Source organism: Salmo salar, chromosome ssa12 (assembly GCF_905237065.1).
Source record: "Salmo salar chromosome ssa12, Ssal_v3.1, whole genome shotgun sequence".
Lineage (NCBI taxonomy): Eukaryota > Metazoa > Chordata > Actinopteri > Salmoniformes > Salmonidae > Salmo > Salmo salar.
Genome location: NC_059453.1, coordinates 27,168,698 through 27,183,596, shown reverse-complemented (window position 1 = coordinate 27,183,596; position 14,899 = coordinate 27,168,698).

Genomic DNA, 14,899 nt, shown 5'->3' with positions numbered 1-14,899 from the left:
GGCCCGAACCATCTGCTCACAGTCTTAGGAAGAGGAGAGGGGCCCCGAGTTGGTGGCACCCTCTCAGAGAGAACCCTCAGTGGCTCCCCAGGGAGGTCCAGGCCAGTCTTTGGGGCTCTTAAGGGCCAGCCAGGCTAGTGAAGCCAATCCTGGAGCCTGTACACATGGACCATGGAGGTCAAGTCTAACAACTGGTGTTGGCTTTATTCCTTTCTCCGTCCTGAGTTCCATTTTCCTGATGTATATCTCTAAATGTAGTCAGGCAAGACAAAGAGAGACAGCTAGCGAATCCCCTTGCAGCGAAATGACTCAAGTCAGGCTTGTCTATTCACTTTAAGGAAGCATACGCTTGGCGCAAAGAGGGGGGCGCTAACAAGAGACAAGTATGCAAATAAAAAAGGCAGATTTTATTTGGTTTGCAGCATTAGAAAACAAAGCGACTGCTGTGAAAACAGCATTTATTATTTAAAACCTCTTCCCCGTGCACACTCAAGTCATCTGTGTCGTGACGAATGGTAAATAATTAAAGTTTTAGACGAGTCATTCTTTTCCATGTTTTTGCATCTTACAAATTCCAGCATCAACCTAGCAATTAACGACGCAACCCGGAGTTGGTAATGTCAATCGCTAATGGCACTGTGACCATCTGGCTGTTGTGACATTTATATAAAGACAGTGTTGTCTTCCCAGTATTACTCTTTGTTTGTCTCCTCCATAGATGCCATGTGTGACCTGGTTGCATCAGTAGCCTACCACTCAGAGGAGCATATGCTGAATCCCATATGAATCCCTTGGCCATTTCTACCCACTAGACTCTCCTGTAGATCTAAGATAACTGGATAGGTTTAAGCAAAATTGTAAAAATGTTTCAACAACATTTTAAACTTGTAGAGTATTTGATGTCTAAAAATACTTATGAAGTTTCTAATTTCCACTTTGAAATGTCAGAGTTGATGTAACATCACCCCTAAAAAAATCTGTTGTCGCAAGCAGTAATGCAAAAATTCCACCCAGCCTATTAGAATTTTTGCATTACTGCTTGCGACAACAGATTTTTTTAGGGGTGATGTTACATCAACTCTGACATTTCAAAGTGGAAATTAGAAACTTCATAAGTATTTTTAGACATCAAATACTCTACAAGTTTAAAATGTTGTTGAAACATTTTTACAGTGTTTTAAAGTGATGCACCACAGATGTACCTCTGTCCAACTTACACCTTCCCAGAGACACTAACAGAAACACAACACAGAGTAACAACACAAAGTGCATAAGAAATACACTGACAAAAGGAAAGGTCTCCTTTGAGTCAATGGGAAGCTATGAGCCATAACCACTATCAAGATATTTTATTACAGAACAGGTTGTCTTTATTCATTACTTTCGTTGATGTTTTTCTTGTTGTTTTGCAAGCGATGACTGTAGTTTTGACACAGCCAGAGCTTGCAGTCCTTTCAGGCAATTTGGTAGGTCAACACATTTGTGAGATTATAGTGACTCGGCTCTTGCGTGTGTTTCTAGGACCCAGATAGTTAGACTGTGACGTGTGTAGATCACTCTCCTGTTGAGTGAGTCAGGCTGACGACAAGGAAGAGAGAGGGGGAAGGAGAGAGAGAGGGAGAAGAAAGGGACTCAGTGATTTTGTTTAGGATGTGGTTGTGGAGAGAGAGAGAGTGAGAGAGGGGGAGAGAGGGGGAAGGAGAGAGAGGGAATGAGAGAGGGGATGAGAGAGGGGGAGAAGAGAGTTAAGGACGTTGCGGTGAAGAGAGAGAGAGAGAGAGAGAGAGAGAGAGAGAGAGAGAGAGAGAGAAAAAACAAATGTAATGTTCTGTGTTATGTGCTTACATTTAATGAAAATGATAAAGCCCTTGCTTCTTTTCCATGTTTCAGTACAGCATTTGTTTTCCATTGGGTAACAAAGGAGGATTCAAGCTTCATCTTTTTTTTGTGCAGTTCAATTCACATTTGGATTATTGTTTGTTACATATATGTCACGTCCTGACCCTTGTAAGAGGTCATTTTCTATAGTAGAGTGGTCAGGGCGTGACAGAGGGTGTTTTGGGTGGTTCTTGTTTTCTGTTTCTATGTGGGTTTTCTAGATTTCTATTTCTATGTTGGGGTTATTGGGATGATCTCCAATTAGAGGCAGCCGGTTCTCGTTGTCTCTAATTGGAGATCATATTTATGTAGGGGGTTTTTCCTTTTGGTTTTGTGGGTTGTTAGTATTTGAGTAGTGTGTTTTCCTCTCTGCGTCACGGTTTGTTGTTTCATTATTTCAAGTGTTTGGTGTATTGCATTTAGTTTCACGGTTAATAAAGATGTGGAACTACGAACACGCAGCTCTTTGGTTCGATCCTTCAGAAAGCCGTGACAATATAATACTGTTTAACTCCAGTACAGACTCCAGTAATTGGGCTTGTTTAGATTGCGGTTATGGGATTTCAATGTTAATATCTCTCTTCAGAGCACAAAACAAATCCACCCTTCATGTTTGAGGAGGTTTCAGAGAGAAATTCAGACTAAAATAAGTCTGACAATGACAAATGGTATGTATGGCTTTTCCTTGAGGCTAGAGAAAGCAAGCTGGTTTACTCTTTGAAAATCTGCGAAGATTAGCAATGTCCTTTAAATGTTCCCATATTGTTGAATGTCAAGGTTTGAGTCAGTTGCTAGGAAATCAAAGTGACATCATTTCCCAGAAAAAAATTAAATTTTTTTCTTACCAAATAGATATCCAGTATCTAACCTAAGACATTGTTCAATCTCAAAGCTCCTTTTAATTAGTTACAGAGCAAAGAAAAGTCTGCTACTGCGAGTCAGTCTCCAAAAATAATCCAAAATGAATTGTCTTAGAAAATAGATATTTCAACATCTAACAAAATACATAATCCAACAGTGAAGCTCTTCAAAATGAGTTACAGGGCAGGAAAAAGGATAAATAAGCCAGGTGTTTTTGTCAGCATTTAAAATAATTGAAGTAAAAAATCCTGGGTGTTAGAACATTGACATCCCAAAGCCTCTGAGATGTGCCCTGGCATTCGTTCAGCCGAGTCATGTCCCTCCGCTGTGAGAAGGCAGTTAGAGCAGTAACCCACCCGTTGTACGGGACCTGCCCTGCTTGGCTGGGTTTCTGATACATCACTGTGACGGTTGCCACAGTGCTGGGATTCCATATCAATGAAACCAGGGCACATATGAACATATTCGACTTTGTTCAAATGAGACCTGGTGGGACCGAGAGAGAGTGAGGGATGTAGAGAGAGAACGAGTAGAAACAGAGTTAGAGAGAGATTAATCTAAATACTAGTCATAAACTTCCAGAACGTTATAGTTCATACCCATGAATCAACAAATGATCGCAGCCATAAACTTTGCAATGTCTCTGTATTTGATTTGCTCTGTTCCTCTCTATCCATAATATTCAATGTTAATTGAGATCACAGCTCCGGAGAGACCGTTAGAGTCTGTTTATACCACGGCGTCCATGCTGTTGGCCCAAATGGCAGGACAGATGCTGACTTTTCAATAAAGGTCAAGACTCCAGCCAACGCCTTCAAGTATCTGAAAGTCAGCCTTTCAATTTTAATGAACGCCCTGACCTTAAACAATGGAAGCAGATCAGGAATTCCTATGAATAATATTCAAAGGAGCGGTCCCATATCTCAATTGGATGCTTAGGGTTATGAGCGAAATGTAGGCAGACTTTTTACCGTGTAACCCTAACAATGATATTTGATCTCTTGCAAAAAAAAATCTTCAAAGTTATTCAGATCTGCCTCCTCTCTTCATCTAAGTCTTCTGAGTATCTTAACTTGGCGGTTGAGCAGTTTATTGATCATTAATTATTCAGTCTTAGCAAATAGGTACACAGGTATAGAAACACAGAAGCGTTTGATATGCATTATGTGATTATTTGGGGAATTTGTACCCTTTTCTACTTCTGTGTAGGTAGTCAGAAATGATCTCCCGTACTGGGGATCCTAGTTCCTAAGGGCATTTATAGTAGGCTTACTGAAGAAACACTCACAGTATGTACCTTGTCACTTAATCGCTCAGTCGGAAGTCTGGAGGGAATTCAGAAAAGTAATATCTTCGGCTGTGTTACTGCAGCAGAGCAGATGCCTGGATGCCAGATGCTGAAACCTCTTAGAGATGAGCCTGTCTGCATGTATCCAACTTCACACATCATATCCCTGACTCCAATCCAACTCAACAGGACCAGCATATCGTACTGTCATGACGTTGGCCTGTGGGTAAGGTTTATGACCCCCCCCCCCATAAATACCTTTCTCCCTTCCCCTCTCTGACCCTACTGAAGGACTTGAATAGCCTGTGTTAAATATAGAGAGTCTGGGAACATCAAACAAATGGGGAAAAGGAACCATATTTTGGTAATAAAACCAGTTGGAAATATGCTTGGGAACGTAATGAGTATGTATGTAAGGTTCGGTTGTCATCTGAGACATTATGATCGATGACAGGACGACATAAACTGTACCTGAGAAAGTATACACCCTCTAATTATCAGAGTAACATGGAATTGTTATGCAATTGAAATGTTTGATATTGAAATTGTTTGTTAGGAGATTAAATGTAATTTTAGCTTCCAAATGAGAGATTTGGGTTTTCATAAGGAAAGTGCCCTGCTTGATCAGTGGCCCACCCCTGTGAAGAGGAGGGGTTATAAACGATGAAACACATCCTTCCCCCTTCTCCAATATATAAGCCTTTGACGAAAAGATAACCAGGTTGTTCCAGTACGTAAGGTCTGCAGCCTCTACGTTAGAAGGACACACATGTCAAGAACAGAACTAAGCCAACCTCGGCGTGAGCTTTGGTGGCGAATGGTATGAACTTTGAGCTTATTCACTACAGAAGTGATACTTCCTAGCCGTTGAGTTAGCAGCGGCCGCTGTAGACGGGGGCTAGGAAAGGACGGACGACGGATCGAGTCTAACAGACGGACGAAGATACCACCACGTATCCAATTTACCACCAGAGACATTCTTCCGAGTTTACAGGAAGATCTGTTGGCCAACCCGGCCAGCATCTACGACCAATCTACCGAAGCGCAGCTCAGAGTAAATATTTATTGCATTTTCCTTTTCCAAATGGGCGGTAATTTAGAATGCATAAGATAATGTATTTACGATAGCATAGCTGCTGTTTCTTTGTTCCTAAATCTTCCCGCTCTTTCATTCAAGCCCAACCCCCTTTCCTTTGTGTAACCAGCCATCATGTATGACATCATTTGTATTCGGTGTATTTGTAATTCTGTGTGATTGTTTAGGTATTTAGTAAATAAATAATTAAACCCAATTTTGTATTGCTGATTGAACTTGTTAGCCAGGGTTCGTGAAGATAGCCAAGAATTTACAACTTTCATTATGAGACTGAAAATAAGATAAGGGCTAATATTGACTGCTATCGATGTAAAATATTACGAAGTATTTTAAGAGTTTATTCGGAAGGTAACGGCTCTATAAACGTTCTTCCGTGGTGCCCCGACTTTCTAGTTAGTTACATTTACATGATTAGCTTAATCAGGTAATATTAATTACAGAGAGAATTTTATAGGTTAGCATGTCATATCACTTAATCCGGCATAGCCAAAGACACGACACATTGGAGCCCCCGTGCGAGGAATCTAAAATAGGATGACGCTTTCATTTTGATTCAGCATATATAAAATTGAAAAGCAGATTACATAATATACCAACTTTATTATATACATTATGGGAATTGTAGACCGGAATTATTCGTGCGTGTGTGCTCAGGAGAATCGCCTCCGTGTTGTGCTCTGACGTAGTCAGTGGGGAGCATAAGCTATACAGTTCTGTATGAGGACTGATAAAGCTATCTGAGAAATAGCGCGTTTGGTCAAACGCTGGGCTATTTGTGCCTCGCGCGTTTCAGACGCGTGTTGGCTAGGTCATTATTAATTTCTCGAGCGAGGACAAAGAGCCAGCCGATTGAAATTTAGGAGAGATTAGCTTGACCAGCGATAAGTATCTCTCTGTCTCTCTCGCGTTTCGATGCGAGTAGACCACGGTGCATTTTGTTGTTTGCCGCGAGTTCCGGTTAAAACATCGTCAAATATCGCCGAAAAGGGTTTGAACATAATACGTTATAAGTAAAACCTTTCCCTTGCCAAGGGAATCCTATGTTGAGCATTTTTCAGGCATAAAGTAGCATTAGCTTGCTCGAGATGCTAAGCTAACAAAAGGGAAAACAGCCATTTTGTTTTGTGCCACATTGTAATTCATCCGACTTGCGGAACGAAAGTCCCGCCCTGGGTACTTCCGTTTGATTTCAGTGTGTGCCAGCAGGGACCTCTGAAGAGTCACCAGTACTTTCCTTCAAGTAGAATTAGTCAGGTGACACTCAAGTCGTTACTCGTGATATCCAGACGGATATCGATGTCTTATTCAATTGAACTAATAAGTGAAATTGCCAGATTTACATTCTCAAGTTTAAATAATATCCAAATTGATGAGTTTTCTAAATGAGACATTTTCATCTTTTTTTCCACATTAACCTAGATGAATAAACCTCTCAGGTTAATTAAAGTTTAAATCCCAAATAGCCTATACAGGTTTGATTTATCATTAAAATGGATCAATCAGTAAAATTTGGTTTTTGCAAAACCCATTCAGTAATCCAGTACTGACAGAAGTCCCGCCCCAGCGGGAATCCCATGTGGCTTCGGCCCAAGGAAGAAGTGTACCATAGTGGGGAGTGTTCCCAACATTTGATCTACTGTTTACACTTATGATATCCAATCAATGGAGATTGTATGGATTATCATCTCATTCAATTTAATAAATTAAATTGTTGAACATACCTTAATGTTCTTGCAATCAAATGAGACAATTTTAAACTTCCCATATTAACCTGGATGAAGCAACCTCAGGTTAATTCAAGTTTAATACCCAGATAGCCTACCCATGTAGGATTAATCATTGGCATTGATTAATTAATTCAATTTGCTTTTGCAAATTCATTCACGTCCAACTTCCACGTTACTGGTACAGTACTGATGGTTCGTCAACATCTATAAATAGATTAAACTTGTCTTTGCAGCTTCCAATGAATTCCAAACCCAAACATTGAAAAAAATAGGAACATTTTTCCTCTAAATTTTTCTAATAATGTGCAAGCTACCAAAGGAGGTGGTCACCACTCCTCCGCTAATTAGTGAACCTCCACCCATAAAAGGATTGATCTCTGACCTCAGCAGTGATACCAACCCTAATTATGCCATTAGAAAAACAACAGCCGAAATTGCGAACGCTCTCCAAAATCAACCATCAAACACAGGCTTTGTGACTGTTCTCTCCACTTTAGCACTTATGTATCGCCATCAAAGGTTGGCATCGATCCAATACCACAGTGCACAGCTGAAGCACGTGCAAGACATGGCTAACATGAGGCCAAAGGTGGAGAGAACTGAGCAACTATTGACAAAAGCAGGAAATGAAAACATTCTGCTAGCCGAGGAACTGCGTTTGAAATCAGAAGAATTAAAAGTAATTGCAAATACTTATGACGATGAACGAGCACAAACTCTCGAACAAAATCGTCATCTGCAGGAACAACTCGATTTAGCCAAAACTAAATACGATGTAGTCCACGCCAAACTAGATAAATCTGTCGAGTTATCTATAAACAGGAGCGCACAATTTGATAACATGCAGGCAGTTTTGTTGAACGTTACTCAAGGTAACAATGTTCTACTCCAAATTCTGCAGACCAAAGACGATCAGTTGATGAACACAATGACAAAGTTGGATGACAAATCAGCAGAACTTATTGATGTCGCTGACCAAATGAATGATGAGAGAACTCAGGTGATGAGGATGGAAATATTGATTTCTAAGCAAGCAGAGGAAATCTCATCACTGAATCTCTCGCTCCGTACTCGAGACCTCTATCTGCAAACCATGACAGATAAGTTTGAGACCGAAAGGAGCAGGTGTGACACTCACGTGTCCAAAATCGGTACTCTAAGCGCTCAAGTGGACTCTGCAATGCAGCAGAAGACCACCCTTAGGTACCATCTGGAGGAAGTCCAGAATGGTCACGCTCTACAGCATGACTACCCATCCAAGCAACCGGAGTCCGGTACTCAAAGGAGTGAAGACAATAGGTTTCAGATATTGCCTCCATCATGTGTCCCTCAGTCTTCTCCTCTTGGCCATTCGGCACTGAGTAATATGGAGCCTCTTGGCCAACAAAGCCAAAGCTTGGCTTCTCCTCTTGGCCTTTCGGCCCCAATCTCTCCACAGGATGAAGCCAACCCTCTCCCCACCTTTGACCCCGTTCCAGGTCAGCCAAACGATACTGAGACGTTCCTAGCTGACATAGAGGACGCGTTGGGTGGCTACCCGAACGCTACGGGTTCTGACAGGGTTTACCTGTTGAAGCGAACGTCGAATAGACACGTGACGAGGTTCATTCGCCTACAACAGCAACACGTGCTAAATGACTACGCTAAACTTGCCACAGCTTTGAAATTAGAATTCAGTGGTTCTGCGACTCGCAAACACGATAGCTCACTGGCTAACACGGTCAAACAAGCTCGGAACGAACACCCACAAGCTTTCTACCATAGGCTTTGTTCAGCTTACTTTGGCCTACTCACGGAAACAGGAATGGAAGAGCTGTTACCATTCAAACAAATGTTTCTGTCGAACATGTATCCCACCTTCATTACCTACTTGGGCCCTGCAGCCCACGTTGGCTTGCCTATCTTACAACTCAGAGAGCTTGCAAGCACAGCTTTTGAGGCATCAAAAGCTCGTAACGCTAAGAGCCCTGACCACTCGGTTTTGAAGTTTGACCAGGAGCACTCACTCCAGTTAGAGGGTGCATTATCAGGTATTGGAGCGTCGAGAGCTGACGCACAACAACAGTTTCTACCACGAAACCATGATTCCAATAACCGCCGCGGTCGAAATAACTGTAAAGTACGTCGCCTTCAAAACGACTACCGCTACAATCGACCTGTTCGCTACGTTCCTGCACCTAACCCACACAAAGTGTCAGAACACAAGGGTAACAAAGGGTTGAAGGACGATCAAAACGTAGACCAATGTTCTCCAGAAGTCCCACTATGGGAATAACTAAAGCGAGAACAATTTGAGAAAAGGGTAAAAGATAAGTCACAAGGACTAGACAGGGAATTACCGGACACCAGGTCCGCAGAAATTAACACCCATAGCAAGGACGTTAAAGTTCAAATTTCTCCCGCTCTCATTCAAGACCCTATCCAGGGCCCGCTTGATCAAGAAACAAGCCCCCGGGCTTTGTCTATAGACTCTGATACAAAAGTTGCGAAGAAAAAGGTCAAACGCTTCGTTAAAGCCAAGCCCACTCAAAATCGGAAAAGTCAATCTGCTTCCACCTTGAACAGAAATGGCACATCACGTCGTTGCGAACGACCACTCCACTTTGTGGGGAATATGTCCACTAACCACGAATCTAAACGGCCATACCTGGAAACAGTCGTGGAGGACTGCTTAACTTGTCATGCGCTAATTGATTCGGGTGCGACAATATCACTCATCTCTCAAACATTGTTTGATGATCTCAAAAGGGCTTTGAAGCCAACTAAACGTTGGTTAAAAGTGGAGCGATGCGACACTACACTTCGAGGGGTCACTCAGACTACCTCGCCTCTCACATTGAGAGTCATGCTGAAACTACAGTTCAAGGACGTATCGCTCGTTCACCCTGTGTATGTTACCAGCCTCGAAACTGTACCCCTGCTACTTGGAGCAGACTTGATGGATCGATTACTCCCATTGATGGATTGGAAAACCAACCAGGTATGGTCACAGGCCACAGTGCCTTCTCCACTGACCACACTGTCTTCCCCTAACGCTAGCTGCAACGCAGTCATTCACGAGGGGTATCTGTCGAAAGCACCCCTTGGGAAAAAGACGTTTAGAAACCTCTTGGTGCAGAATCCGATCCAAGGAGATATTACGATATCTCGACACATTCCATCAGCCAATCTGATTGACCATTCTTTTCATGATTTCGAGCCAGCTGTCTCTATGAATGAGCAACTTCCCTCCTCCTTGCAGTCGTGCAATACGGTAGTTGAGATGAACTTCTCTTGCCCTTCGGACACTTCCGCAAGCACTGTGGCCGTCTCAGCAAGAAAAACATTGATGTGCAGAGTACACTCTGCTTCCGATGATACACCTTCTGATTTGTTGGGGACTGTCACCCCTTACAATGACACTAATGGCGTCAGTCCAGCAACTGACCCGATGACTCCCACTGGTGAAACACTTTGCGATATCACAGACCGATATCCTCGTCTCAGTTTGCAGGTACTGAAGAGGTTGCCACATGCGGACGCGGTGGTGACTGACAGACCTCGACAGCCACTGAGGGTGTTGACGCACAAACACCAGGAGATTTGGTTGAAAGGTTACAGCCATTCTCATAATAACGCGGCCACTGACAACTCGTACATAGGGTCCGACCTTTTCGTTTGCGCCTCGGACACCAACGCCACCCGCTGGTGGGGGGTTCCCGAGACACAAAGGGGGGGAATAGTAGCCCAGATCCATGATGAGCCTCATCGAGGCCGGTGGGGGGGTCGAGACTACGGACAACACCGTACGAGGCCACCAGAGCATAAATCAAATCTAGTTGTAAACTCCCCTATGAGAACAGTGAGGAGCAGACAGGCCCCTAGACGGGGATTATCTTAGAACACATCTAAGATAGTACTGAGGTGTACCACACTGGTCGTAAAGGAAGTCCAATGGACTTGTCCACCTCCAAAACAAATGGCAACAATAATCATTCCTTGCCATGTGTAGGTTCAACTACAATACAACTAGTAATATGCTCCAATCATGTGTTCCGGTAGATAATATTTCAGAATAAATCGGTAGGACAACTGGACCCCTTGAATACCAGTACCAATACCACAGTCAGTCCAGCAACACTCAGTAAGAGGATTAGTAACCTCACAAGTTAACCTGTTAGGGCTAGGGGGCAGTATTTGCACGGCTGGATAAAAAAATGTACCCGATTTAATCTGGTTACTAATCCTACCCAGTAACTAGAATATGCATATACTTATTATATATGGATAGAAAACACCCTAAAGTTTCTAAAACTGTTTGAATGGTGTCTGTGAGTATAACAGAACTCATTTGGCAGGCAAAACCCTGAGACATTTTCTGACAGGAAGTGGATACCTGATGTGTTGTATTACCTTTAAACCTATGCCATTGAAAAACACAGGGGATGAGGAATATTTTGGCACTTCCTATTGCTTCCACTAAATGTCACCAGCCTTTACAAAGTGTTTTGAGTCTTCTGGAGGGAGATCTGACCGAACAAGAGCCAGGGAACGATGATGGCCCATTAGACACCTGGCGCGCGAGTTCATGTTGGGTACCCTCGTTCCAATACGTTATAAAAGAGAATGCATTCGTCCACCTTGAATATTATTCATGTTCTGGTTAAAAAGGCCCTAATGATTTATGCTATACAACGTTTGACATGTTTGAACGAACGTAAATATATTTTTTCCCCTCGTTCATGAAGTGAAGTCCGGCGGGCTTAGATCATGTGCTAACAAGACGGAGATTTTTGGACATAAATGATGAGCTTTTTTGAACAAAACTACATTCGTTATGGACCTGTGATACCTGGAAGTGACATCTGATGAAGAGAATCAAAGGTAATGGATTATTTACATAGTATTTTCGATTTTAGATCTCCCCAACATGACGGCTAGTCTGTATCGCAACGCGTATTTTTCTGGGCGCAGTGCTCAGATTATTGCAAAGTGTGATTTCCCAGTAAGGTTATTTTTAAATCTGGCAAGTTGATTGCGTTCAAGAGATGTAAATCTATAATTCTTTAAATGACAATATAATATTTTACCAATGTTTTCTAATTTTAATTATTTAATTTGTGGTGCTGACTTGACTGCCGGTTATTGGAGGGAAACGATTTCCTCAACATCAATGCCATAGTAAAACGCTGTTTTTGGATATAAATATGAACTTGATAGAACTAAAAATGCATGCATTGTCTAACATAATGTCCTAGGAGTGTCATCTGATGGAGATTGTAAAAGGTAAGTGCATCATTTTAGCTGGTTTCATGGTTTTGGTGACCCTGTCTTTGAATTGACAAAACATTACACACAACTCTTGTAAATGTACTGTCCTAACATACTCTAAATTTATGCTTTCGCCTTAAAACCTTTTTGAAATCGTAAAACGTGGTTAGATTAACCTGTTAGGGCTAGGGGGCAGCATTTGCACGTCTGGATAAAAAAATGTACCCGATTTAATCTGGTTACTAATCCTACCCAGTAACTAGAATATGCATATACTTATTATATATGGATAGAAAACACCCTAAAGTTTCTAAAACTGTTTGAATGGTGTCTGTGAGTATAACAGAACTCATTTGGCAGGCAAAACCCTGAGACATTTTCTGACAGGAAGTGGATACCTGATGTGTTGTATTACCTTTAAACCTATGCCATTGAAAAACACAGGGGCTGAGGAATATTTTGGCACTTCCTATTGCTTCCACTAGATGTCACCAGCCTTTACAAAGTGTTTTGAGTCTTCTGGAGGGAGATCTGACCGAACAAGAGCCAGGGAACGATGATGGCCCATTAGACACCTGGCGCGCGAGTTCATGTTGGGTACCCTCGTTCCAATACGTTATAAAAGAGAATGCATTCGTCCACCTTGAATATTATTCATGTTCTGGTTAAAAAAGGCCCTAATGATTTATGCTATACAACGTTTGACATGTTTGAACGAACGTAAATATATTTTTTCCCCTCGTTCATGAAGTGAAGTCCGGCGGGCTTAGATCATGTGCTAACAAGACGGAGATTTTTGGACATAAATGATGAGCTTTTTTGAACAAAACTACATTCGTTATGGACCTGTGATACCTGGAAGTGACATCTGATGAAGAGAATCAAAGGTAATGGATTATTTACATAGTATTTTCGATTTTAGATCTCCCCAACATGACGGCTAGTCTGTATCGCAACGCGTATTTTTCTGGGCGCAGTGCTCAGATTATTGCAAAGTGTGATTTCCCAGTAAGGTTATTTTTAAATCTGGCAAGTTGATTGCGTTCAAGAGATGTAAATCTATAATTCTTTAAATGACAATATAATATTTTACCAATGTTTTCTAATTTTAATTATTTAATTTGTGGTGCTGACTTGACTGCCGGTTATTGGAGGGAAACGATTTCCTCAACATCAATGCCATAGTAAAACGCTGTTTTTGGATATAAATATGAACTTGATAGAACTAAAAATGCATGCATTGTCTAACATAATGTCCTAGGAGTGTCATCTGATGGAGATTGTAAAAGGTAAGTGCATCATTTTAGCTGGTTTCATGGTTTTGGTGACCCTGTCTTTGAATTGACAAAACATTACACACAACTCTTGTAAATGTACTGTCCTAACATACTCTAAATTTATGCTTTCGCCGTAAAACCTTTTTGAAATCGTAAAACGTGGTTAGATTAACCTGTTAGGGCTAGGGGGCAGCATTTGCACGTCTGGATAAAAAAATGTACCCGATTTAATCTGGTTACTAATCCTACCCAGTAACTAGAATATGCATATACTTATTATATATGGATAGAAAACACTCTAAAGTTTCTAAAACTGTTTGAATGGTGTCTGTGAGTATAACAGAACTCATTTGGCAGGCAAAACCCTGAGACATTTTCTGACAGGAAGTGGATACCTGATGTGTTGTATTACCTTTAAACCTATCCCTTTGAAAAACACAGGGGCTGAGGAATTTTTTGGCACTTCCTATTGCTTCCACTTGATGTCACCAGCCTTTACAAAGTGTTTTGAGTCTTCTGGAGGGAGATCTGACCGAACAAGAGCCATGGAACGATGATGTCCCATTAGACACCTGGCGCGCGAGTTCATGTTGGGTACCCTCGTTCCAATACGTTATAAAAGAGTATGCATTCGTCCACCTTGAATATTATTCATGTTCTGGTTAAAAAAGGCCCTAATGATTTATGCTATACAACGTTTGACATGTTTGAACGAACGGAAATATATTTTTTCCCCTCGTTCATGACGAGAAGTCCGGCTGGCTTAGATCATGTGCTAACAAGACGGAGATTTTTGGACATAAATGATGAGCTTTTTTGAACAAAACTACATTCGTTATGGACCTGTGATACCTGGAAGTGACATCTGATGAAGAGAATCAAAGGTAATGGATTATTTACATAGTATTTTCGATTTTAGATCTCCCCAACATGACGTCTAGTCTGTATCGCAACGCGTATTTTTCTGGGCGCAGTGCTCAGATTATTGCAAAGTGTGATTTCCCAGTAAGGTTATTTTTAAATCTGGAAAGTTGATTGCGTTCAAGAGATGTAAATCTATAATTCTTTAAATGACAATATAATATTTTACCAATGTTTTCTAATTTTAATTATTTAATTTGTGACGCTGACTTGACTGCCGGTTATTGGAGGGAAACGATTTCCTCAACATCAATGCCATAGTAAAACGCTGTTTTTGGATATAAATATGATCTTGATAGAACTAAAAATGCATGCATTGTCTAACATAATGTCCTAGGAGTGTCATCTGATGGAGATTGTAAAAGGTTAGTGCATCATTTTAGCTGGTTTTATGGTTTTGGTGACCCTGTCTTTGACTTGACAAAACATTACACACAACTCTTGTAAATGTACTGTCCTAACATACTCTAAATTTATGCTTTCGCCGTAAAACCTTTTTGAAATCGTAAAACGTGGTTAGATTAAGGAGATGTTTATCTTTCAAAGGGTGTAAAATAGTTGTATGTTTGAAAAATTTGAATTTTGACATTTATTTGGATTC